This window comes from Haematobia irritans, chromosome 1 (assembly GCF_050003625.1).
Source record: "Haematobia irritans isolate KBUSLIRL chromosome 1, ASM5000362v1, whole genome shotgun sequence".
NCBI classification, from domain to species: Eukaryota; Metazoa; Arthropoda; class Insecta; order Diptera; family Muscidae; genus Haematobia; species Haematobia irritans.
The window spans coordinates 268,843,476-268,867,617 of NC_134397.1; the positions used below are offsets into that span (position 1 = coordinate 268,843,476).

At 30.4% G+C, this 24,142-nt stretch overlaps 1 protein-coding gene and 1 long non-coding RNA gene across 2 annotated transcripts in view; both read right to left on the bottom strand.

The window, feature by feature from the left end:
* stg (string) overlaps positions 1-24,142 on the bottom strand; it is a 704,947-nt gene that overhangs the window by 678,437 nt on the left and 2,368 nt on the right. The window lies entirely within an intron of this gene.
* On the bottom strand, positions 20,441-20,828 carry LOC142219733 (uncharacterized). Its single transcript, XR_012717727.1, has 2 exons — positions 20,667-20,828; positions 20,441-20,590 (listed from the first exon to the last, which is right to left on the bottom strand). It is a non-coding gene; the product is annotated as an uncharacterized LOC142219733 (long non-coding RNA).

Here is a 24,142-nt window from a genome sequence, read left to right on the forward strand (position 1 = left end):
TGGAAACGATTACCGCATGTGATGGCCAAGAAGCTAATAACAGGTTCTATGCTCTTCGCCGCCGATTTGAAACCTTCGGCAATTAAACATTTTTAGAAGAACCAAATGTTTAACATATATGCCCTTACTAAAAATTCTAGAACATCGGATACATTCGGCTTCTTACCACGGTTGCAACACGTACCAAAAATAATCAAAAGTTTAAAAAAATTTTAATATTTTATTTTCTCTACAGAAAATTTTATTTCTAACGAAGATTTTGTCAAAATTTTATGTCTATAGAAAATTTTGTCAAAATTTTATTTCTATAGAAAATTTTGTCAACATTTTATTTCTATAGAAAATTTTGTCAACATTTTATTTCTATAGAAAATTTTGTCAAAATTTTATGTCTATAGAAAATTTTGTCAAAATTTTATTTCTATAGAAAATTTTGTAAAAAAATTGTTATTTATATCGAAAATTTTATCAAAAAATTGTTATTTATATCGAAAATTTTGTCAAAAATTTTTTATTTCTATCGAAAATTTTGTCAAACTTTTATTTCTATTGAATTTCTTTTTTGAAAATGTTATTCCTATAGAAAATTTTTGTGTTAATTTTATTTCTATCGAAAATTTTTGTGTTAATTTTATTTCTATCGAAAATTTTTGTGAAAATTTTCTTTCTATAGAAAATTTTGTCAAAATTTTATTCTATAGAAAATTTTGTCAAAATTTTATTTCTATAGAAAATTTTGTCAATTTTTTTTTCTATAGAAAATTTTGTCAAAATTTTAATTCTACAGAAAATTTTGTCACAATTTTATTTCTGTCGTCAAAATTTTATTTCTGTCGACAATTTTGTCAAAATTTTATTTCTATAGAATTTTTTTTCAAAATTTTATTCCTATAGAAAATTTGTCAGAATTTTATTTCTATAGAAAATTTTGTCAAAATTTTATTTCTGTCGACAATTTCGTCAAAATTTTATTTCTATAGAAAATTTTGTCAAAATTTCATTTCTATAGAAAAATTTGTCAAAATTTTATTTCTATAGAAAATTTTGTCAAAATTTTATTTCTATAGAAAATTTTGCCAACATTTTATTTCTATAGAAAATTTGCCAACATTTTATTTCTATAGAAAATTTTGTCAACATTTTATTTCTGTCGACAATTTTGTCAAAATTTTATTTCTATAGAAATTTTTTTCAAAATTTTATTCCTATAGAAAATTTGTCAAAATTTTATTTCTATAGAAAATTTTGTCAAAATTTTATTTCTATAGAAAATTTTGTCAAAATTTTATTTGTATAGAAAATTTTGTCACAATTTTATTTCTATAGAAAATTTTGTAAAAATTTTATTTCTATAGAAAATTTTGTCAAAATTTTATTTCTGTCGACAATTTCGTCAAAATTTTATTTCTATACAAAATTTTGTCAAAATTTCATTTCTATAGAAAATTTTGTCAAAATTTTATTTCTATAGAAAATTTTGTCAAAATTTTATTTCTATAGAAAATATTGTCAAAATTTTATTTCTATAGAAAATTTTGAAAAAAAATTATTTCTATAGAAAATTTTGTAAAAATTTTATTTCTATAGAAAATTTTGTCAAAATTTTATAGACATTTTTGTCATAGAAATAAAATTTTGACAAAATTTTCTATAGAAATAAATTTTTGACAAAATTTTTTATTGAAATAAAATGTTGACAAAATTTTCTATAGAAATGAAATTTTGACAAAATTTTCTATAGAAATGAAATTTTGACAAAATTTTCTATAGAAATAAAATTTTGACGAAATTGTCGACAGAAATAAAATTTTGACAAAATTTTCTATAGAAATAAAATTTTGACAAAATTTTCTATAGAAATAAAATTTTGAAAAAAATTTTTACAGAAATAAGATTTTGACAAAATTTCTTAGGGAATTAAATTTTGACAAAATTTTCTATAGAAAGAAAATCTTGACAAAATTTTCTATAGAAATAAAATTTTGTCAAAATTTTATTTCTATAGAAAGAAAATTTTGTTAAAATGTTTTTTTTATGGAAAATTTTGTCAAAATTTTTTTTCTGTAGCAAATTTTGTCAAGATTTTCTTTCTATAGAAATAAAATTTTGACAAAATTTTATTTCTATAGAAAATTTTGTCAAAATTTTATTTCTATAGAAAAATTTGTCAAAATTTTATTTCTATAGAAAATTTTGTCAACATTTTATTTCTATAGAAAATTTTGCCAACATTTTATTTCTATAGAAAATTTTGTCAACATTTTATTTCTATAGAAAATTTTGTCAACATTTTATTTCTGTCGACAATTTTGTCAAAATTTTATTTCTATAGAAATTTTTTTCAAAATTGTATTCCTATAGAAAATTTGTCAAAATTTTATTTCTATAGAAAATGTTGTCAAAATTTTATTTCTATAGAAAATTTTGTCAAAATTTTATTTCTACAGAAAATTTTGTCACAATTTTATTTCTATAGAAAATTTTGTAAAAATTTTATTTCTATAGAAAATTTTGTCAAAATTTTATTTCTGTCGACAATTTCGTCAAAATTTTATTTCTATACAAAATTTTGTCAAAATTTCATTTCTATAGAAAATTTTGTCAAAATTTTATTTCTATAGAAAATTTTGTCAAAATTTTATTTCTATAGAAAATTTTGTCAAAATTTTATTTCTATAGAAAATTTTGAAAAAAAAATATTTCTATAGAAAATTTTGTAAAAATTTTATTTCTATAGAAAATTTTGTCAAAATTTTATAGACATTTTTGTCATAGAAATAAAATTTTGACAAAATTTTCTATAGAAATAAATTTTTGACAAAATTTTTTATTGAAATCAAATTTTGACAAAATTTTCTATAGAAATGAAATTTTGACAAAATTTTCTATAGAAATAAAATTTTGACGAAATTGTCGACAGAAATAAAATTTTGACAAAATTTTCTATAGAAATAAAATTTTGACAAAATTTTCTATAGAAATAAAATTTTGAAAAAAATTTTTACAGAAATAAGATTTTGACAAAATTTCTTAGGGAATTAAATTTTGACAAAATTTTCTATACAAAGAAAATCTTTTTTTTTTTATTTTTTTATATTTTTTTTATTTCTATAGAAATAAAATTTTGACAAAATGTTATTTCTATAGAAAATTTTGTCAAAATGTTTTTTATGGAAAATTTTGTCAAAATTTTTTTTCTGTAGAAAATTTTGTCAAAAAAAAAATTTTTTATATAGAATTTTTTTTTTTTCTATAGAAAATTTTGTCAAAATTTTATTTCTATAGAAAATTTTGTCAAAAAAAAATTGCAAGGTATCGATCACAGTATCACAAAAAAGTTTAAATCAAATATCAGCAGGATATCGGTAGTGTTGAGAACAACATCACACTTTCAACGAAAACAAAACGTACGTTATAAGCATTTAATACAAAAATCAATAGTCCTACATCCCAACGAGCAAATACACCATACTAGTCACTTTTATTGGTTTCAAAAATGCGAACAAAAATTCACATTATTTCTTGAGCAAAAAAAAAAACATAAAAATAAGAAACTACTTTTACTTTGTTCTCCAATATCCTTGGCCATGTGTCGCAAACATAGATCGTAATTCTGGGGCAATAGTGGTTGGAAATCTTATTGAGATCCTTCCTCTTGAAAATTGCATTCATATGTCACAGGACATAGACAGCAGGAGCGTTGATTTATTCTACTTTTTCCCCCTGTAGTTGGCACATTACAGTGACTATTCAACGGAAATTTATGTCAATTTTATAATTTATAGCAAGCAAACGAACTCACTGATATCATGGAGTGCACCACATAACAAATGGAAATGGTGAGACCACCCTTTGGTGTAGCAACAAAGAAATGAAGAGTTGAAGGAACTCGTGTGCATCATTTACACGAAACACAATCTCAAAAGGAATTATAGAAAAACAAATAACCTACAAAATGTTCTTAACGTTAATGTGGTTCTCCAACTGGGTAACAAAATATAGAGGAAGCAACAGGCACACACATGCATGTTAGTGCGTGCCAATAAAGGATTTATCACTAGAAAGGAAAGTCCACGGGACGGTAATGACGGCGGTGAAACCTTTTTTCTCACTGTTGGTAAAGTATACGATTTCCTAAAATAGGAGAAGTTTGCTTAAATTGAGTTCATAAATCTCTCAAATGAGTAAATTTTACCAAAATTGTATCTGTCTTGAACTTCGCATTCGCTAAAGACATTTTAACAATTTTTAAATCCGATTTTTTCCTTCAACATATGAAAATTTTCTAAACAACTTAAAAAAAAAAATATTTTTTTAATTAGTTTTTGTTTTGTTATTGTTGGTTTTGTTCTTTAATCATTGTAGTTGTTTTTTTTTTTTTTTTTTTTTTTTTTTTATTTCAGCTTAAAACCATGCATTGACTAAACTACAAGTGTATCTTAACCAACAGACGAAAATAATGTTTGTCAAATTTATTTGGGCAAAGCCCTATAGACTGCAAGATGGTTGGATGGACGCACGTTTCGGAATTACCACATTCTTCATCAGCATCCTTTACTTGCAGCAAAACTATCAACCAATTATCAGAATAAATTCAGGCAGTTCATTAAACCCAACAATGAACCACACTTGAACCTTCCGAAAAAAGGTTTGTACGAATTTATTTCGGCATAAGCCGGCTATCATGTAAAACCTTTTTTCGGAAGGTTCAAGTGTGGTTCATTGTTGGGGTTAATGAACTGCCTGAATTTATTCTGATAATTGGTTGATATTTTTGCTGCAAGTAGAGGATGCTGATGAGGAATGTGGTAATTCCGAAACGTGCGTCCATCCAACCATCTTGCAGTCTATAGGGCTTTGCCAAGCATTTTTTGTGGTTTGAAATGTTTTCCCTTTATAAGCATTGTAAAACGAGTCGTTTCCTCATACAAAAAATTAAGTTCAAAACACAAGTTTCCCTCCAAAACACGTCAATTTTATAATGTAAACGCCCCTAATTTGGAATATGAACCAACAGATACTGATACTCTTTTCAAAATATAATGTGAGTCACAGTGAAAATGGCCCACCAGAGTAAATGTAAATATTTTGAAATTTTATCTCATATTTGGCCAATCAGAGATCCAAATGTTAGTTTTCTCTTAGGTAAATCTAATTAATAACAATATTTGGTGAGTATAAAGTTCAGGTTTCAGCTATAAATTATTGGAATCCGACATTTAAGAGAAATGTCAGAAATATCATGCCACAGTGAAAATGGCCCACCAAAAGAAATGGCAAAAATATAACGGTTTTCTTCCAGCATTTCAACACATCTGCTTTTACCTGTTACATTACAATGTTCTTAGAATATTAAAAGTGCAAACACGCAACAAAGTGGTCGATTAAAATTTTCTTAAAAAAAAAAGATAAAACAACCGAAAAATGGGACCTCACACTTGGTTTGAGATGCGAAATTTAATAAATCATTTTAAAAACGGCGTAATTCAAATGCGAATTGCAGAAATGGTTCAAGTCCCTCGTGGAACCATTAAAAATATAATTAAAAGGTATACCGATGAAAATCGGATCATTGATAAGCCGAGATCCAGTTCAAAAAAACTGTTTTCTGACAGAGATGAACGATGGATAGTAAATAAATGTCGATCTAACCCCAAACTAAGTGCTCCAAATATTCGAGATTTGGTGGCCAAACATCTCCAAGTGAATTGCCATGCAGAAACCATCAGAATAGTTCTCCACAGATCAGGATTACATGGACGAATTGCAAGAAAGAAACCGTTCGTAAGTGCTAAGAATAAGAGAGACCGATTACTATTTGCCCATGCGTATACAGCAAAGGAATTTTCGTTTTGCAAAGATGTTCTATTCGTAGATGAGTCGAAATTCAACGTTTTTGGGTGAGATGGTAGAAGAAATGTGTGGAGAAAAGCAAACGAAGAACTGCACCCAAAGCATTTACGGCCAACTGTTAAACACGGCGGAGGGCATGTGATGGTTTTGGGTTCTTGCTCTGCTGCGGGTGTTGGAAATCTCATTTTTATTGAAGGCAACATGGACAAGATGCAATATCTGTCTATTTTGAAAGATAATTTGAAGCAAAGTGCGGAAAAGCTGGGCATTGGTAGCTGATTTCATTTTTACCAAGACAACGACCCAAAACATGCAGCTCATGTTGCAAAAGAATGGCTGCTTTATAATTGTCCGCGTGTCATAAAAACTCCAGCCCAGTTTTCGGACTTAAATATAATAGAAAATTTGTGATATAAACTTGAAGTGGAAATTCGCAAATATCATATATCCTGCAAGGAAGACTTGAAGAGAGCATTAGTGGAAGAATGGCAAAAAATAAGCCCTTCTTACACAACAAAATTGGTAGAATCCATGCCATGACGCATCAAATCAGTCATTAAACAAAAAGGATTTTCCACTTAATATTAGATATAATTTATTGAATTAAAATATTTAGTTAAACATTTTGGGTCATTTTCACTGTGGCGTGAGTTTTTTTGTTTTCCTTAAAAACATTTTTGTTTTATGAATTGATAGAATTTTAAGGTCTTTCTAATATTATATTTAGTTTGTATTTATCTATATTTTAAGAAAATAAAAGAAATTGAAATATATATTTGCAAGAAAATGAGGTTTTCATTCTAACAACTAAATTTGTGTGGGTGGGCCATTTTCACTGCGACTCACTGTAGGTCAAATTATTAAAATAAATTTGAACGGTGTGAACGTTGAAATGTTTGGAAAAACGAATGAGGAAAACTAGTCAGTGGGAACATAGCAAAATCGACTAAAGGGGTTTCCCCCTTAACGAGTAGGAATCGAACGTATATACCATGTGTCAACAAAACACAATACAATTTTTTTTACAATTTAAATTAATTCTCTGAGAAGTAACTGTGAAACGAACGGATGCGTATTCGTCTTTCTCAACCTTTCGTATGAGATAGAAGAACAAGGAATTATTCTTATAGAGCCATCTGGAGTAAAATATAGGTACTCAAATATGAAATATAATTTAGGTTTGAAAACCATTGTATTTTTAGCACATGCACAAACCTTATGAAGTGCGGAGTCTAACCTTTTGCATATCCAATATGTTTTACAACTATGATGCACCCTGTAGCTCTAGTAATGTGTACATGAACTAACAAAAGTAATTTGGGTTGCTTTTTCAATTGTACCTAAAATTATAGAAACATTTGTTCTTTCTGGTTTCAAATTGTACCAAATTTTAAAAAGTAAGCATGAGATAGCAGAACTGTTAATATTAACCCTTGACCATCACGAATATATGTATTTGCCAAGCTAGGATGCTTGCTCCCGAACTCGACTATGACCAATTTTTGTTTAACTTTTATAGGAGTTGCATTAGTCCTAAATATCAAAAATATGTTCATTATATGTAAATTTACTACAAATTAGAAACAATTCGAATTAAAACTAATATATTTACTATTCCTATATGGCGAAAACAATGTAAAAAACAAGTAAGGAAAGTCTAAAGTCGGGCAGGGCCGACTATATTATACCCTGCACCACTTTGTACACCCAGAAAAAAGTGCCTTCGAAACTAAAGGAAAAAATTTTCATCAATATAGTTTATCCATTTTATTTCCATTAAGGTAAATTTTTGTGAAAAATAATAAAATTTACTCGTTTCAGTAAAAAAATCCTAAACTGTAAGCAGTTAGGAATAGTTCATTAACTAGAATAAGGCATGGACTTTTACTCATACTATTTTCTTCGCTGGGTATAAGAATTTACTACTGAAAAAGAAAATTTTATTCACCGATAACAAAACATTCGTAAAAATAAACAAAATCCGAACTAAAACCAAGTTTCCTCAAAATTAGTAAAATTTCTTATAAAATGATAATTGCGACTTCCTTTATAATAAAAAGTTTTTCATACATACGAACAACACTTGGCATAGAAAAATATTTTAGTTCATTCGTACTAAGAAGTATGCAATCCTTTCAAAACTTAAGGAAACACACTTGTTAGAATATAGGAAATTTTCCTAAATTTCTATTGTCTACCTGTAATCGATACCTGTCATCGTAATCGATGTGTTTGCGCGTGGGTGTAATCGATATATTTGCGCGTCGGTTGTTTTTTTAGTTGGAATCGCGTTGTTTTGGTATACGGAGAGATTGTTAAAAAATAATATGGTAAAATAATATTAAATAACAAATAAAATATATAAAATATTTGTTATTTTAAATTAGTGAGAAAAATTTTCGTTTTTTTTTAAATAAATCTATCAATGTTCGTGATAGTGTATAAAGAAAGAAAACACCAGCAGAATAACAACCCTTTCATTTGTCTTCATTTTGGAATCTTCAATTATCAGGTAATATTCAGTGACGCTAACCTTTTGCAACAAAAATGTTTTATGATTTTTTATATTTGTAGGTATTGAAATTGTAAAAGGAGGACAAAATCGTTAGGCAGCAACTTATTAAAAGTGAAAAGTACAAGAAGAAGAAAAAGTGCGTTTTACAGTTGATAATATCACACGGAAATTGGAAATAGTGGAATAATAAACTAATATTTCAAAGAGATTCGATGCTGTTGATTCTTAATAAATATATTCAATATATTAATAAAACATGTCTTTTATTGAAGATAAAATTGCTTATAGAAATAAATAAAATTGTATTTAAAAACGAAGGTAAGCAGTTCTAATTATGAAGTAAAAGTTTTACCACAAATGTGTAAGATTTGTCGAAATGAATGAAAAAAATTCAATAAAATCATTCCATATATGAATTCAAATTAGTTAAATTTTTTCATTCTGTAGTATAGTGGTAAAGGGGGATTTGTTAAGAGCTTGATAACTTTAAAAAAAAAAAAAACGCATAAAATTTGCAAAATCTCATCGGTTCTTTATTTGAAACGTTAGATTGGTCCATGACATTTACTTTTTGAAGATAATTTCATTTAAATGTTGACCGCGGCTGCGTCTTAGGTGGTCCATTCGGAAAGTCCAATTTTGGGCAACTTTTTCGAGCATTTCGGCCGGAATAGCCCGAATTTCTTCGGAAATGTTGTCTTCCAAAGCTGGAATAGTTGCTGGCTTATTTCTGTAGACTTTAGACTTGACGTAGCCCCACAAAAAATAGTCTAAAGGCGTCAAATCGCATGATCTTGGTGGCCAACTTACCGGTCCATTTCTTGAGATGAATTGTTCTCCGAAGTTTTCCCTCAAAATGGCCATAGAATCGCGAGCTGTGTGGCATGTAGCGCCATCTTGTTGAAACCACATGTCAACCAAGTTCAGTTCTTCCATTTTTGGCAACAAAAAGTTTGTTAGCATCGAACGATAGCGATCGCCATTCACCGTAACGTTGCGTCCAACAGCATCTTTGAAAAAATACGGTCCAATGATTCCACCAGCGTACAAACCACACCAAACAGTGCATTTTTCGGGATACATGGGCAGTTCTTGAACGGCTTCTGGTTGCTCTTCACTCCAAATGCGGCAATTTTGCTTATTTACGTAGCCATTCAACCAGAAATGAGCCTCATCGCTGAACAAAATTTGTCGATAAAAAAGCGGATTTTCTGCCACTGATTTTGGTAATAAAATTCAATGATTTGCAAGCGTTGCTCGTTAGTAAGTCTATTCATGATGAAATGTCAAAGCATACTGAGCATCTTTCTCTTTGACACCATGTCTGAAATCCCACGTGATCTGTCAAATACTAATGCATGAAAATCCTAACCTCAAAAGAATCACCCTTTATATAAATATAGGAAAATGTTAACTAATATATGGAATGCATTATTCCTAATTTCTACGAAAATCACATCGTTCAAACAAATAAAAATGTCTTTGGCGCTATACGAAGTTCAACTTTCTTCACAATGAGTTCATTTTAAATTAAAGAAGGGGTCACTTTTTTCTGGGTGTAGATCTAAATTTTCGATACCATATCACATCCGTCAAGTGTGTTGGGGGCTATATATAAAGGTTTGTCCCAAATATGTACATACTAGAGGTCTGCACAATTCCATTTGTAAATGCAGAGTACACGTGTACTTGCTACATGAGTACATCTATTTGAGAGATTCGCAAAACAATTGGTACACATTTTGATGAACACCAAAAGCCACGAGTAACTTCTTGTTGCTACTCTGATGTCTTCACTACCAACAAACACATATTCTTCTTTCTATTTTATTGAAGTGTACTCAGAGTGATCACGTCGAGTATGTTGCGAGAACAAAACTTCATAGAGTACTCCATGTACCACGTGCAGTTTCAGAAATACATAAAAACAGTTACTCTCCATAATAAATGTTTTCGGTTTGTTATAAAGAACGGCAAACGTTATGTTAAGTGTGTGACATACATAAATATATGAAATATGTGACATACATACATATCTATGATTAATAATAATGGAAAGTTTTGCTTCGCACATGACTGAGAAATACTTGTGGTACCACGTGAAGTGAAGAGAATCCATGTTGTACTTCTTCTCAAGTACTTACATTTTTATCGTTCCTTCTTTTCGGAACACATATTGTTTCGGATAAGTACTTGGTGGTATTTGACAAGGAAGTGTTCTCTTCACTTCACTACTTGCGCTCTGAGAGAAAGACAGTGTATGTACTATATTCGACAGCGAATTGCATACATGTAGTGAAAAGTTATTCGATGCAGACCTCTAGTACATACATTTAAATATCACTCGATTTGGACAGAATTTGATAGACTTTTACAAAATCTATAGACTCAAAATTTAGGTTGGCTAATGCACTAGGGTGGAACACAATTTTAGTAAAAAAATATGGGAAACGTTTGTTTAAATCTGAAGCAATTTTAAGGAAACTTCGCAAAAGTTTATTTGTGATTTATCGCTCGATATATATGTATTAGAAGTTTAGGAAAATTAGAGTCATTTTACAACTTTTCGGCTAAGCAGTGGCGATTTAACAAGGAAAATGTTGGTATTTTGACCATTTTTGTCGAAATCAGAAAAACATATATATGGGAGCTATATCTAAATCTGAACCGATGTCAACCAAATTTGGCACGCATAGCTACAATGCTAATTCTACTCTCTGTGCAAAATTTCAACTAAATCGGAGTTAAAAATTGGCCTCTGTGGTCATATGAGTGTAAATCGGGCGAAAGCTATATATGGGAGGTATATCCAAATCTGAACCGATTTCAACCAAATTTGGCACGCATAGTTACAATGGTAATTCTACTCCCTATGCAAAATATCAACTAAATCGGAGCAAAAAATTGGCCTCTGTGGGCAAATGAGTGTAAATCGGGAAAGTTATATATGGGAGCTATATCTAAATCTGAACCGATTTGGCTGATATTTTGCAAGATTTTCGAGACTCATAAAATATTCGGATGTACGGAATTTTAGGAAGATCGGTTGATATACACGCCAATTATGACAAGATCGGTGAAAAATATATATGGCAGCTATATCTAAATCTGAACCGAAAATCAATAGGGATCGTCTTTGAGCCGAAACAGGACCCTGTACCAAATTTTAGGACAATCGGACTAAAACTGCGAGTTGTACTTTGCACACAAAAATACACCAACAGACAGACATCGCTAAATCGACTCAGAATTTAATTCTAAGACGATCGGTATACTTTTCCTTCTTTGCGTTACATACGACTTTTCCTTCTTTGCGTTACATACGAATGCACAAACTTATTATACCCTGTACCACAGTAGTGGTGAAGGGTATAACAAGTGAAAATGTTTTACGATTGCAATTTACCAATCGAAAAAATTGTCGATCACAAAAAACTCGATATCGACTCCCGTGATCCGAAAAATTTAGATTTCGATCAAAAGTTCTCGATATCGAATGCCGTGATTAGCCCCCTGATTTTACGATGTCCGACTGTCTGTCTATGCGTCGGTCTGTCTGTTCATGTATTTTTGTGTGCAAAGTACAGGTCGCACTTTAAGTCCAATCGTCCTCAAATTTGGCATAGGGTCGTTTTTTGGGACAAAGACAATCGCTATTGATTTTGGAAACAATCGGTTCAGATCTACATATAGCTTATATATCATGTTAGCCTGATACCGAAACAGGCAATTAACGTCCAAATGAAGAGCCCGTCGTAAAACTAGGAAAAACACAACTAATGTACGCGTTAGAATTGTTGTTGTCTCCTTGAAACCAGTTTCTGTAAGTTGTCACATGTTGTTGTTGTTGACTGTAGAAACAAAAAGCATTGTTCGACTGTTCACCACTTAGGTGAATTCAAACAAATTGGCTTTCTAAAAATAAATTTCGTGTTGTTGCATTACTGTGTAACAAAACGAAATAAAAATAAGATTAAGGGACTTGTAGTTGTATGAAAAGATGATGTACAGTGGAAGAAAAGATGATTCAATTTGTAAGAGGAAAATTTCCAAATGTTTTCTCCATAAGGAGTTAGCATAAAGAGCCCAAAATTGAGTTATCTCTCCCAGCCAGATCTATACTAAAGGCTGTGGAAAGATTCATTCGCCCGAATCGAAACATGTACAGTCCAGGCGTGTATAGATTTGTATCTGGCGTTATCTTTTCAATGAATCTATTAATCATGTTCCTTAATCAAAATCTGTCCATAAAGCTCGAATCATAATTGTAAAATTAGATATAGCTTATATATTTATCCCCGATGTTCTTCAAATTCCGTACATCCAAATATTTTATGAGACTCGAAAAACTTGCAAAATATTAGCCAAATCGGTTCAAATTTAGATATAGCTGCCGTATTATCTTTTGTCTGATTTGAACTTATATGGCCTCAAAAGCCAAAGTTTTGACCTGACTTGCTTCAAATTTTGCACAAGGAGTACGTTTAATAGTATCGGTAAGTGTACCAAATTTGGTTAAAATCGGTTCAGATTTAGATATAGCTACCATATATATCATTCGTCCGACTTCAACTTATATGGCCTCAAAAGCCAGAGTTTTGGTCTGACTTACTTCAAATTTTGCACAAAGACTACGTTCAACGATACCGTTATCGGTTCAGATTTAGATATAGCTCTCATATATATCTTTCGCCCGATTTACACTCATATGACCACGGGGGCCAAAATTATACTCCTATTTACGTGAATTTTTGCACAGATAGCGGAATTATTATTCTAACTATGCGTATCAAATTTAATCAAAATCGCTTCATATTATAAATAGCTCCATATATACGTACACCATAGTTGGGGAAATATGGTAGACTGTTTCATATTTTAGACCCAATTTTCCTCCAATTAACTGGATAGCGTTTGCCGATTTAAATGTTAATTCTAGAGATTTTGTAGAAGTACAAAAAAGTGTCTCCATTATAAGTATTTGTATCTGGAAATGCAAACCTTTATATAGCTCCCAGTAGTTGAGATGGTAACACAAATGTTGGTCTACATAGTGGTGAAGGGTATAATATAGTCGGCCCCGTCCGACTTTAGACATTACTTACTTGTGTTTTCTTTTTTTTTTTTTGTTTTTGAGAACACCATCTTCTTCAAAAAATGTTTGAATATATGTTGAATATAAGCATATCTCACATGCTTATGTTTATTGAGAAAGGTTTTTTGCCAGTAATTATTGCTATTGTTGAAAACAAATATGGGTCACAATACATTTTAATTTACACTAGCCTACTACATTTCGTGTTCAACATATATTAGTATTTCTTGTTTAATTCGCTTTTCCATCAGAAGCAACGCGAAACGGACCATTATTTAATTTTAATTTTTATTTTGAATACTTCACTTAAAAAGTTAATTACTATTCATTGGTTGATTACATTTTGGCTCACATCTAAAGAAGAATTCAACTGTAATTATAATCGGAAATATATAAGAGAGCTCAACCAGGTATACCGGTATGGAGTGAGCGTCAATATAAAAATGTCTTGATAGGGAACATTTGTTGTGAATGAGCCTTTATTTTTTATTTATTAGACATCAAGCCATTGAACAGACAAATTCCTATTTTTTCATCGTCTTAAAAATTTCGAATTTTGTACCAGAAAGTGATGATTTGCTAAAAGCATTAATTCTTGTTTTCATTTGAAGAAAAGTGCTGCAGAGTCGCATCGAATGCTTGTGGAGGCATATGGTGATCATGATCTATCAGAAGCAACCTGTAAAAGATGGTTTCAACGGTTCGGAAATAATGATTTTGATGTGATGTGAAATTAAGAACATGGAAGGCCACCAAAAAATTTTGAAGACTTGGATGGAGATGACACTTTGAGGCAAAAGCAAATGACAGCAATGTTAAAGGTTGCACAAAAAACCATTTCTGACCGTTTAAAAGTTATGGAAAAGATCCAAAAGTGTGGAAAATGGGTGCCACATGAAAAAAAAGCTTATTTCATACCGGTATACCACACCTATTTGCGGTCTTAAATTCCGCTAGATATGAATTTTCAGCAAAATTCGATAAGAAATGGGATTCAAGAAGTCCAAGAAGTTAAACGAAGCGTTCAAAATGCATGTTCAGTCAGAATGGCAAAAGTACTCCGATTGGTTCCAACGCATCCAAAAGTGTATAGATCTTAATGGGCAATAAAGCGATTTTCAATGATTAATATAAGTTTTTGTTCTTTAATACCGAAATATAAAGGGCAACCCTCGCATGCGTTGGAGTAGTTCATTGTAATTCGCTTAATCGGCTTTGAATTGGTTAGCTAAATGGCAACAAATAAAATACGAAACGCACAACAGTTTCTAGAAGGCCAAGACTCCAAATCGGGGGTCGCATATTTCGATGTGTTACAAACGAAATGCCAAATTGATGTTACCCCTATGACCATTCTATGGTGGTGGGTACGAGAACATTTTGTCAGTATTTTATTTCTATAGAAAATTTCGAAAGAAAATTGTAAACTTGTGTGATCGGAAAAAAAGGCCTGATATTATCACTGTATCACGTGCATTCATTCATTATTTAAACAATGCACACAGATAAAAAAAAAACAAAAATTCTCTTTAATTTTATAAATAAATATTTGAACAAAAGCATTTCGACTACGATAATCAATATTATCTAGAATGTGATGTGTACGACATTTTCAATCGAAACAGATCATTAGCGCAGGGCCATTTCGGAACTAATTAAAAAAAAAATATCGCAAGTATTATTGTCGCAATACAATATTGTACACACAAGACATTAAATGAAAAAAATATATATTTAATTAACAATTGAAGATATAATGTCTCTTTCATATAAAATGATTTCACTTTCTGTTGGACACTTTATTAATAATTGCGACAAGCAAAGCAACGGATATGTCAGTAGCACGATATACACTCTTCCAGCTATTTTGCTTTGTATTAATTGTATATGGAGTTGTGGCAAGAGCGACGGTAGAGGAGGATATAGAACCCATACCAGATAACCTATTGTGTATAGATGTTCCAGAATTTGTAAGTATTAATGTGCAGAATATTTTTTCCAATTTCCATTAATCTATTATGTGCTTTAATTAAAGTGCTTTAGATATCTGGATCTACCTTTTGCTGAATGTGTGGAAAAATGTCAAGAAAATTGTATAGAATATAATGAAATTTTATAATCGAAGCAGCATAGTATCGCCACAGACCGGAAAGTAAAACATAAAATCAATGAATATCTTCAAAGAAGTTGGTCTTTCCTATTCTCAAAATTTAAAGGTAGAATTACAGAACATGCGTTCAATGCGTCCGATGATTGAAGAGTTGAAATTTCTCTTTGAAATCAAAAGCTTGAATAGTCCGCCGCAAACAGAAAAAAATCAACCCTTACATCAACGCACGGATTGACGAATGGTGTGTAATTCAATCTTAAAAGTTGTTGCTTAGAGAAATAAATTTCGACAATTCTTAAACAATGGGAAATATGGTTAACTCTAAAATTAATTAATCAATTTAATTCTCACATTTAAATATGTGCTTCATAATTTTTAAGAATGAAATTTTACCACGTTAAAAAAAAAATATTATCAATATTTTTCATTTAAGAATTTAAATAAATAATAAAAGTCAGTTAAAATTTAATTAATTCAATAAATATTTAATTAACAAGAATATACAGCGGTAAGTTCGGCCGGGCCGAATCTTAAATACCCACCACCATGAATCAAATATAATAGTTTACTTTGAAAACTCATCGTCGTAGCGGGTTACTTGATAATATATAGTATTTTAGAGGGTTTGATGGCAAATCTTCTCCCAAACAAATCAGTTCAACCAGTACGCTTCCCGAAGAAAAAAATTAAAGATTCTACGTATGAAGACCAGCTCAGATTCTGGATTTATGAGAACCAATTTTGTTTGAGTTTTAGAGAAATCATAAACATATCGTGCGTATGATGAAATAACGCCATGATTTGAAGTCCTAGAAATAAATTCGTGAGTTAGGTCTAATGTTCCTCAAATACCTCTAGAATTTCACTTTCAAACGAATTGGTGAAAACTACGAATTCTAGAAGCCCAAGAAGTAGATCAGTCTATATAGGGGCTATACCAAAACATGGACCGATACGGACCATTTTCGACAGTGTTACCGTTGTGCGACTTTAGTCGCATTTTGCCACCTTTTTGACGTCATGCGACTTTTTTAAAATATGTAAAATGTGCGACTAAAGTCGCACAAAAGGGAAGTGCTTAAATTTTAAGCAATTTTCATAAGTGGGAATTCATCGCCGTGCGCCTTACGCGAAGCCACCGCAATGGCCGCCTTGTATAACATACAAAGGGTCATGGATTCAAACCCAGTTTCGACCAAAGAGCAAAATGTGTTTCTACGGTGGATGCTGAATGTTTCAAAGCTTCTTCGGCTATAAAAATGAGTTCACTTTTCAATGACAAGTTGTCATTGAGCTAAACATAGAAGCACTCATAACTAAGAGAGAAGTAAATCACGTATACACCCAGAGAAGGAATATGATCACCTCAAACATGTTTTAAGAGCAAAATGTTATTTTTGAGTGGTGATCATGTAACATGGTTTTCGCAACCATGTTATTTCCTCGGAAATCATGTATCTGATTTCGGCAAGCAGGTTATATTTGACGAGAGAATAACATTTTAGTGACAAACATGTTACATGGTCACCATACAAAAATAACATTTTGCTCTTGAAACATGTTTGAGGTGATCATATTCCTTCTCTGCGTGTAATATCACAATGGACACCTAACCTACGATACCTACCCTACACGGTGTTCTGGTTTGTTAAGTCGTTGTTTTGTTGCATATTATTTCAACCACTAGCTCCGTTCGAGTACCCACTAATTTTTGATAATTATCACAAATTTTTACTGGAGTCTTTCGTTTACTCCAAAAGTCAGCAAAAGAGAGCCGGAGTGAGATCAAATTTGAAATTTGAGGAATAGATAAGTTGCAAGTTTTTGCTAGTAATTTTTTTCCCAGTAAAATCTTGCAAAAGTTAGCCATAAACAAATAATACGTGCAATATAATATATTTCACAGAATCAATTAGAAGTGTAGTATAAAAAATAAATATTTTTGTTTTTTAATTGATTTAAATGCTTTTAATTGGCTGATAGTAAATTGGCACTTGATGGCGTTCTCGTACATTTCTGCTAATTTTAGGAAGGAGAAAAAAATCCATTTTTTATTTATTGCAAGTTTACGTTTTACTGGATTTTATGATACAATAATTTGTTAAAGTATCTCTTTATGTTAAAGGCAGTGATTCTTTATTGTTTTTGTGTTGATTTATAGAAGATTTTTTGTAATAAAAATACTTCACAAATGTACGCGACTTTTTTTATCATTATGCTACTTTTTAGTGCGACCTTTTTTTGAGTATGCGACTTTTTTTGCGACTTTTTCAAAATTTCCAACGGTAACACTGATTTTCGACACACCTCTTTATGGTCCTAAGATACGTCTATATTTCTAATTTCCGGCAATTTGGATAAAAACTACGGATTCTAGAAGCCCAAGAAATAAAGTCGGGAGATCGGTCTATATGGGGGCTATACCAAAATATGGACCAATAGGCACCATTTGCGACACACCTATTTGTGGTCCTAAAATACCTCTAGATTTTCAATTTGAGGAAAATCGGATAGAAAATACAGTTTCTAGACGCCCAAGAACCAAAATCTAGAGATCGGTCTATATGGGGGCTAAACCAAAACATGGACCGATACGGACCATTTTCGACACACCTCTTTACGGTCCCCAAATACCTCTAAATTTCCAATTTCAGGCAAATCGGATAGTAAATACAGTTTCAAAAATCGGGATATCGGTCTATATGGGTGCTATACCAAAACATGGACCGATACGGACCATTTTCGACACACCTCTTTATGGTCCTAAAATACCTCTAAATTTCCAATTTCAGGCAAATCGGATAGAAAATACAGTGTCTAGACGCCCACGTCGTCTATATGGGGGCTATACCAAAACATGGTCCGATGGGCACCATTTTCGGCACACCTCTTTATGGTGCTCAAGTACCTCTAGGTTTTTAATTTCAGGCGATGTGGAAAAAAACTACGTGTTTTATAAGCCCAAGACCCCAAATCGAGAAATCGGTTTATATGGGGACTATGCCAAAACTTGGACCGATATAGCCCATCTTCGAACTTGACCTGCCAAATTTCAGGACGATAGCGCCATTATTGAAGGCTGTAGCGTGATTACAACAGACAGAAAGAAGGACATGCTTATATCGTCTTAGAATTTCTCCCTGATCAATAATATATATACTTTATATATATAGTCGGAAGTCGATATTTCGATGTGTTACACACGAAATGACAAACTTATTATACCCCCATCACTATTCTACGGTGGGTATAAAAAAGGGAACAAAATTCTACGAAGACATAGCTGCATGTTGCCACCGCACTGCTACATCTTCGTGCTTTGTCATTTACAGCCCGAAATACAGCTTCTTGGCAGCAATTTCAACCATGGAGAGATACACAATCCAACAACGTGTTAAATTTATCCAGACCTATTATGAAAATTTTCGAAGACAATCATCTTCAGTGATGAGGCACATTTTCACCTCAGTGGATTCGTCAATAAAGAGAATTGCACAGAGTTTTAATTTGGCTCAAAGACAATCGCTATTGATTTTGAAAAACATCGGTTCAGATTTAGATATAGCTGTCATATATATTTATCACCGATCTGGTCATAATTGACGTATTTATCAAATTATTTTCTTAAAATTTCGTACAGCCAAATGGTTTGTGAAATATGCAAAATATCAGCCAAATTTAGTTGAAAACGGTCAGATTTAGATATAGCTCCCATATATATCTTTCGCCCGATATGGACTTATATGGCCCCAGAAGCCAGAGTTTTACCCTAATTTGCTTGAAATGTTGCACTAGGAATACAATTAGTAGTGTAGTCAAGTGTGGTAAATTTTATTGAAATCGGTTCAGATTTAGATATAGCTCCCATATATATCATTCCCCCGATTTGGGCTAATATGACCACAGAGGCAAAAGTTTTACTGTGATTTACGTGAAATTTTCCAGAGTGAATAGAATTAACATAGTAACTATGCATGTGAAATTTTATTTAAATCGGTTCAGATTTCGATATAGCTTCCATATATATGTTTTTCCGATTTAGGCCAAAATGGCCAAAATACCCATATTTTCCTTATAAAATCGCCACTGCTAAGTCGAAAACTTGTAAAAATTACTTAAATTTTCCTATTACCTGTCCATAAAGCACGAAAAATAATTTTATAATTAGATGTAATACACATCTATCGACCGATAAATCATAAATACGCTTTTTCGAATTTGCCTCAAAATTGGTTCAGATTGAAATGTTTCCCATATTTTTTTATTAACATTGTGCTTCATCCCAGGGCATAAGCCGATTTATATTTTAGTTCTAGAGATTTTGTAGAAGTACAAAAAATTGTCTCCAAACCGGTTAAGATATATATATTTGTATATTGGAATATAAACCTTCATGAAGGAGTTGAGATGGTAACACAAATTTTGCTCCACAAAGTGGTGAATGGTATAATATAGTCAGCCCCGTCCGACTTTAAGTTTTACTTACTTGTTTTTTTTTTTAATTTTTAATATTTTTTATGTTAATTCTCAAATACTAATTTCTTTTAAAAAATTCGACTAAACGAGCATCATTGAGCAGCGCCACTAGTTGAAAATAGTGGCAAAACAACAACAAAACTTGATTAAATGAAGCTGAACTAATCCTTAAGGCTTGTGGGGTTTGTGAATCACACAATGTGAAAATCGCAGTTATTCAAATTAGGAATCTTGTAAAAAAAAAAAATAAAAAAACCAAAGCCTTTGAAGCATTTATCCAAAGAAAGAAAGAATTAAGGCTGCTATTAATAACATCCGTTGTAAGTCCATATATTAACTAAGGCCATAATTCATTCCAAACTCATTAAAGTAATAACAACGACTTTGGATGTAAGCTTTAAGCTGGTTTTACGATGAACCCTTTTTTATTATATATTTTATTTTTGTGTATAGGCAACTCAATTAAGATCAACTAAATTTATGGCGTTACGCATCCAGAAATTGAACATTTTCCCGAACAGCACTGATAATCAGAATAACACTGAAGATAATAGACAAAAATAAATAAATTTAATTATTAAATAATTTTTTTTTAATTTCACATAATCTAAACTTACAAGTTGTCCACATGGAATACATTCCTTTTGGGGACCGAGTTGCAGAATAAAGGATATGAGAATTAAAAACAGAAGATTAATAATCGAACGCAAATGTACTTTAGAGAACATTTTGATTGAAACTGACCCAAAAATATATAACGCTTGTAATGAGTTGGTTGCCTTTATTATATATGGGGGGTACAAAAACAGCCGCACTAAAATTAAATATGCACGAGCACGAAGTTTGTGAAGTACAATTGAATATAAAAAAAAACAATCGGTTGAAGTTGCTATAAAATATAGCGTTACTACAAATCAGTACAACGAAGTCATAAAACAACATTTTAGCATATATGAGATCACTTCTTACAAGAACAAAAATAATCTCAAAATATTGTCTCTATAGAGAATTAATTTTTGTAGACATATTTCTTATTAAATTTTAATGAACATTTATTCCAATATTGAAAATTTCTATTGATAGCGTTTTTCCTTATTTTATTGCTATGTACAAATCTTATTTTTACATTGAATTTTTTATTGAAATTTTATTTCAATAAAAAAATTGTCGAAATCGTCTATCAAATAAGGTGCCCGCTATTATATTATTGTACTTCATGTTGAAGTGACCAATCCTTAAATTTTCAAATGTGAACCAAAGTTTATTGATGAACTAGTTTAAACTATAAGAAACAACAGACAGGTTTTGCATATGTTTTGCACGGTCTCCACAGTTGTACCAATAATGGTAAATTTATTACTGTTTGATAGATTGGTAGAATTCTTGCTGTTTTGATAGATTTGGTAAAATATTTGGAGGACATTTTACCAAACAAAAAAATCTTATTTCGTCCAAATTTTTTCTAGAAAGTTTTGTCTAAATTTTATTTTATAGAAAAACATTTTAAATTTTTATTTTACAAAATATTTAATAGAAACAAGATTTTCTATAGCAATAAAATGTTGACAAATTTTTCTATAGAAATAAAATTTGGCAAAATTTTCTATAGAAATAAAATTTTGACAAAATTTTCTATAGCAATAAAATCTTGACAAAATTATCTATAGAAATAAATTTTTTACAAAATTTTTTTAGGCAGTAGCCGACTATCAAACCTTTTTTCGGAAGGTTCAAGTGCAGTTCACTTTGGGTTGAGTGAATTACCCGAATTTATTCTGATAATTGGTTGATAGTTTTGCTGCAAGTAGAGGATGCTGATGAGGAATGTGGTAATTCCGAAACAGCTGTACATCCAACCATCTTGCAGTCTATAGGGCTTTGCCCAAATAAATTTGACAAGCATACTGTTCCTCTGTTGGTTAAGCTACACTTGTAGTTTAGTCAATGCATGGCTTTAAGCTGAGATCAAAAACAACAATAACGATTGAAAAGAAGCCAACAATAACATACAAAACGAAAATTTTTTATAGAAATAAACTTCTAACAAATTGTTCAATAGAAATAATATTTTGACAGATTTTTCTATAGAAATAAAATTTTCACAAAATTTTCTATAGAAATAAAATTTTGACAAAATTTTCTATAGAAATAAATTTTTGACAAAATTTTCTATAGAAATAAAATTTTGACAAATTTTTCAATAGAAATAAAATTTGACAAATTTTACTATGGAAACAATATTTTGACAAAATTTTCTATAGAAATAATATTGTGGCAAATGTTTCTTAGAAATAAAATTTTGACATTTTCTATAGCAATAAAATTTTGACAAAATTTTCTATAGCAATAAAATTTTGACAAAATTTTCTAGAGAAATAAAATTTTGACAAAATTTTCTATAGAAATAAAATTTTGACAAAATTTTCTAAAGAAATAAAATGTTGACAAAATTTTCAATAGAAATAAAATTTTGACAAAATTTTCTATAGAAATAAAATTTTGACAAAATTTTCTATAGAAATAAAATTTTGACAAAATTTTATATAGAAATAAAATTTGGCAAAATTTTCTATAGAAATAAAATTTTGACAAATTTTTCAATAGAAATAAAATTTTGACATATTTTTCAATAGAAATAAAATTTGACAAATTTTACAATAGAAATAATATTTTAACAAAACTTTCTATAGAAATAAAATTTTGACAAAATTTTCTATAGAAATAAAATTTTGACAAAATTTTCTATAGAAATAAAATTTTGACAAAATTTTCTATAGAAATAAAATTTTGACAAAATTTTCTATAGAAATAAAATTTTGACAAAATGTTCTATAGAAATAAAAAAAAATTCGATAGAAATAATATTTTGATAAATTTTTCTATAGAAATAAAATTTTGACAAACTTTTCCATAGAAATAAATGTTTGACAAAACCATAGAAAAAAAATTTTACTAAATTTTCTATAGAAATATAATTTTGACAAAATTTCCTATAGAAATAAATTTTTGAAAACATATCTATACAAAGAAAATTATTTATATAAATTGTAACAAAATTTTCTATAGGAAAAATTGACTACTTCCCCTTTTCGACAGTCTGTTTGCTGTTTCTGCGTTGTCTACTAACAAAATTCATTGATAATGATTTAACAGATTTTGCAAAATGTTCAATCCAACGACGAGATACTTGAATAAATCTTTCAAGGCAAATATTTTTGACCAATTTCAGTACAAAACAAGTATATACACTATGTTAGCACATTCGGCGGGCCGAATCTTAAATACCCACCACCATGAATCAAATATAATAGGTTCCTTCGAAAATTTCAGGGGGGTTAGATGGCAGATATTTTCCCAAGCAGATCAGTGCGCCTTCTATACCCTCAATAAGTTAAATCGGCCTATATGGAGACCTTACCAAATGGACCGATAAAACTAAATCATATACACTTTGTTATAGGTCTAAAATGCCAGTATATTTTCAATTTGTGGCAAATCGGATAAAAACTACGGGTTCTAGAAGTTTAAGAAGTAAAATCGGGAGTTTGGTGTAACGTGGCTATACAAAAACATGGAAGGATACACATAGTATTCAGCATATTTAATTGTAGTTCGAGACCCCAAATCGGAGCGCCGGTTTATAAGGGGGCTATATCAAAACTTGGGCCGATATAGCCGGTCTTCGAACTTGACCTGCCTGCAAACAAAAGACGAATCTGTGCCAAATTTCAGGATGATAGCGCCATTATTGAAGGTTGTAGCGTGATTACAACAGACAGACAGACGGACATGCTTATATCGTCTTAGAATTTCTCCCTGATCAAGAATATGTGTTACAAACGGAATGTCAAACCTATTATACCCCCGTCACCATTCCATGGTAGTGGGTATAAAAATCAGGATTATTTGGACTGTTCAAAGTGTATTTCAATTTCAGAATATGGAACTTATAGCAGATTAAAAAGGAGGCTTTTATTGAAATAATAACTAACTTCTCAAATTTCAATTTTAATTTCGATTTGTCAGTTTAATCATCTTTTAAAACTGGCATAGGCAATCAAAACCTGTTGTAATTTTTATGGTAACTTCTTCA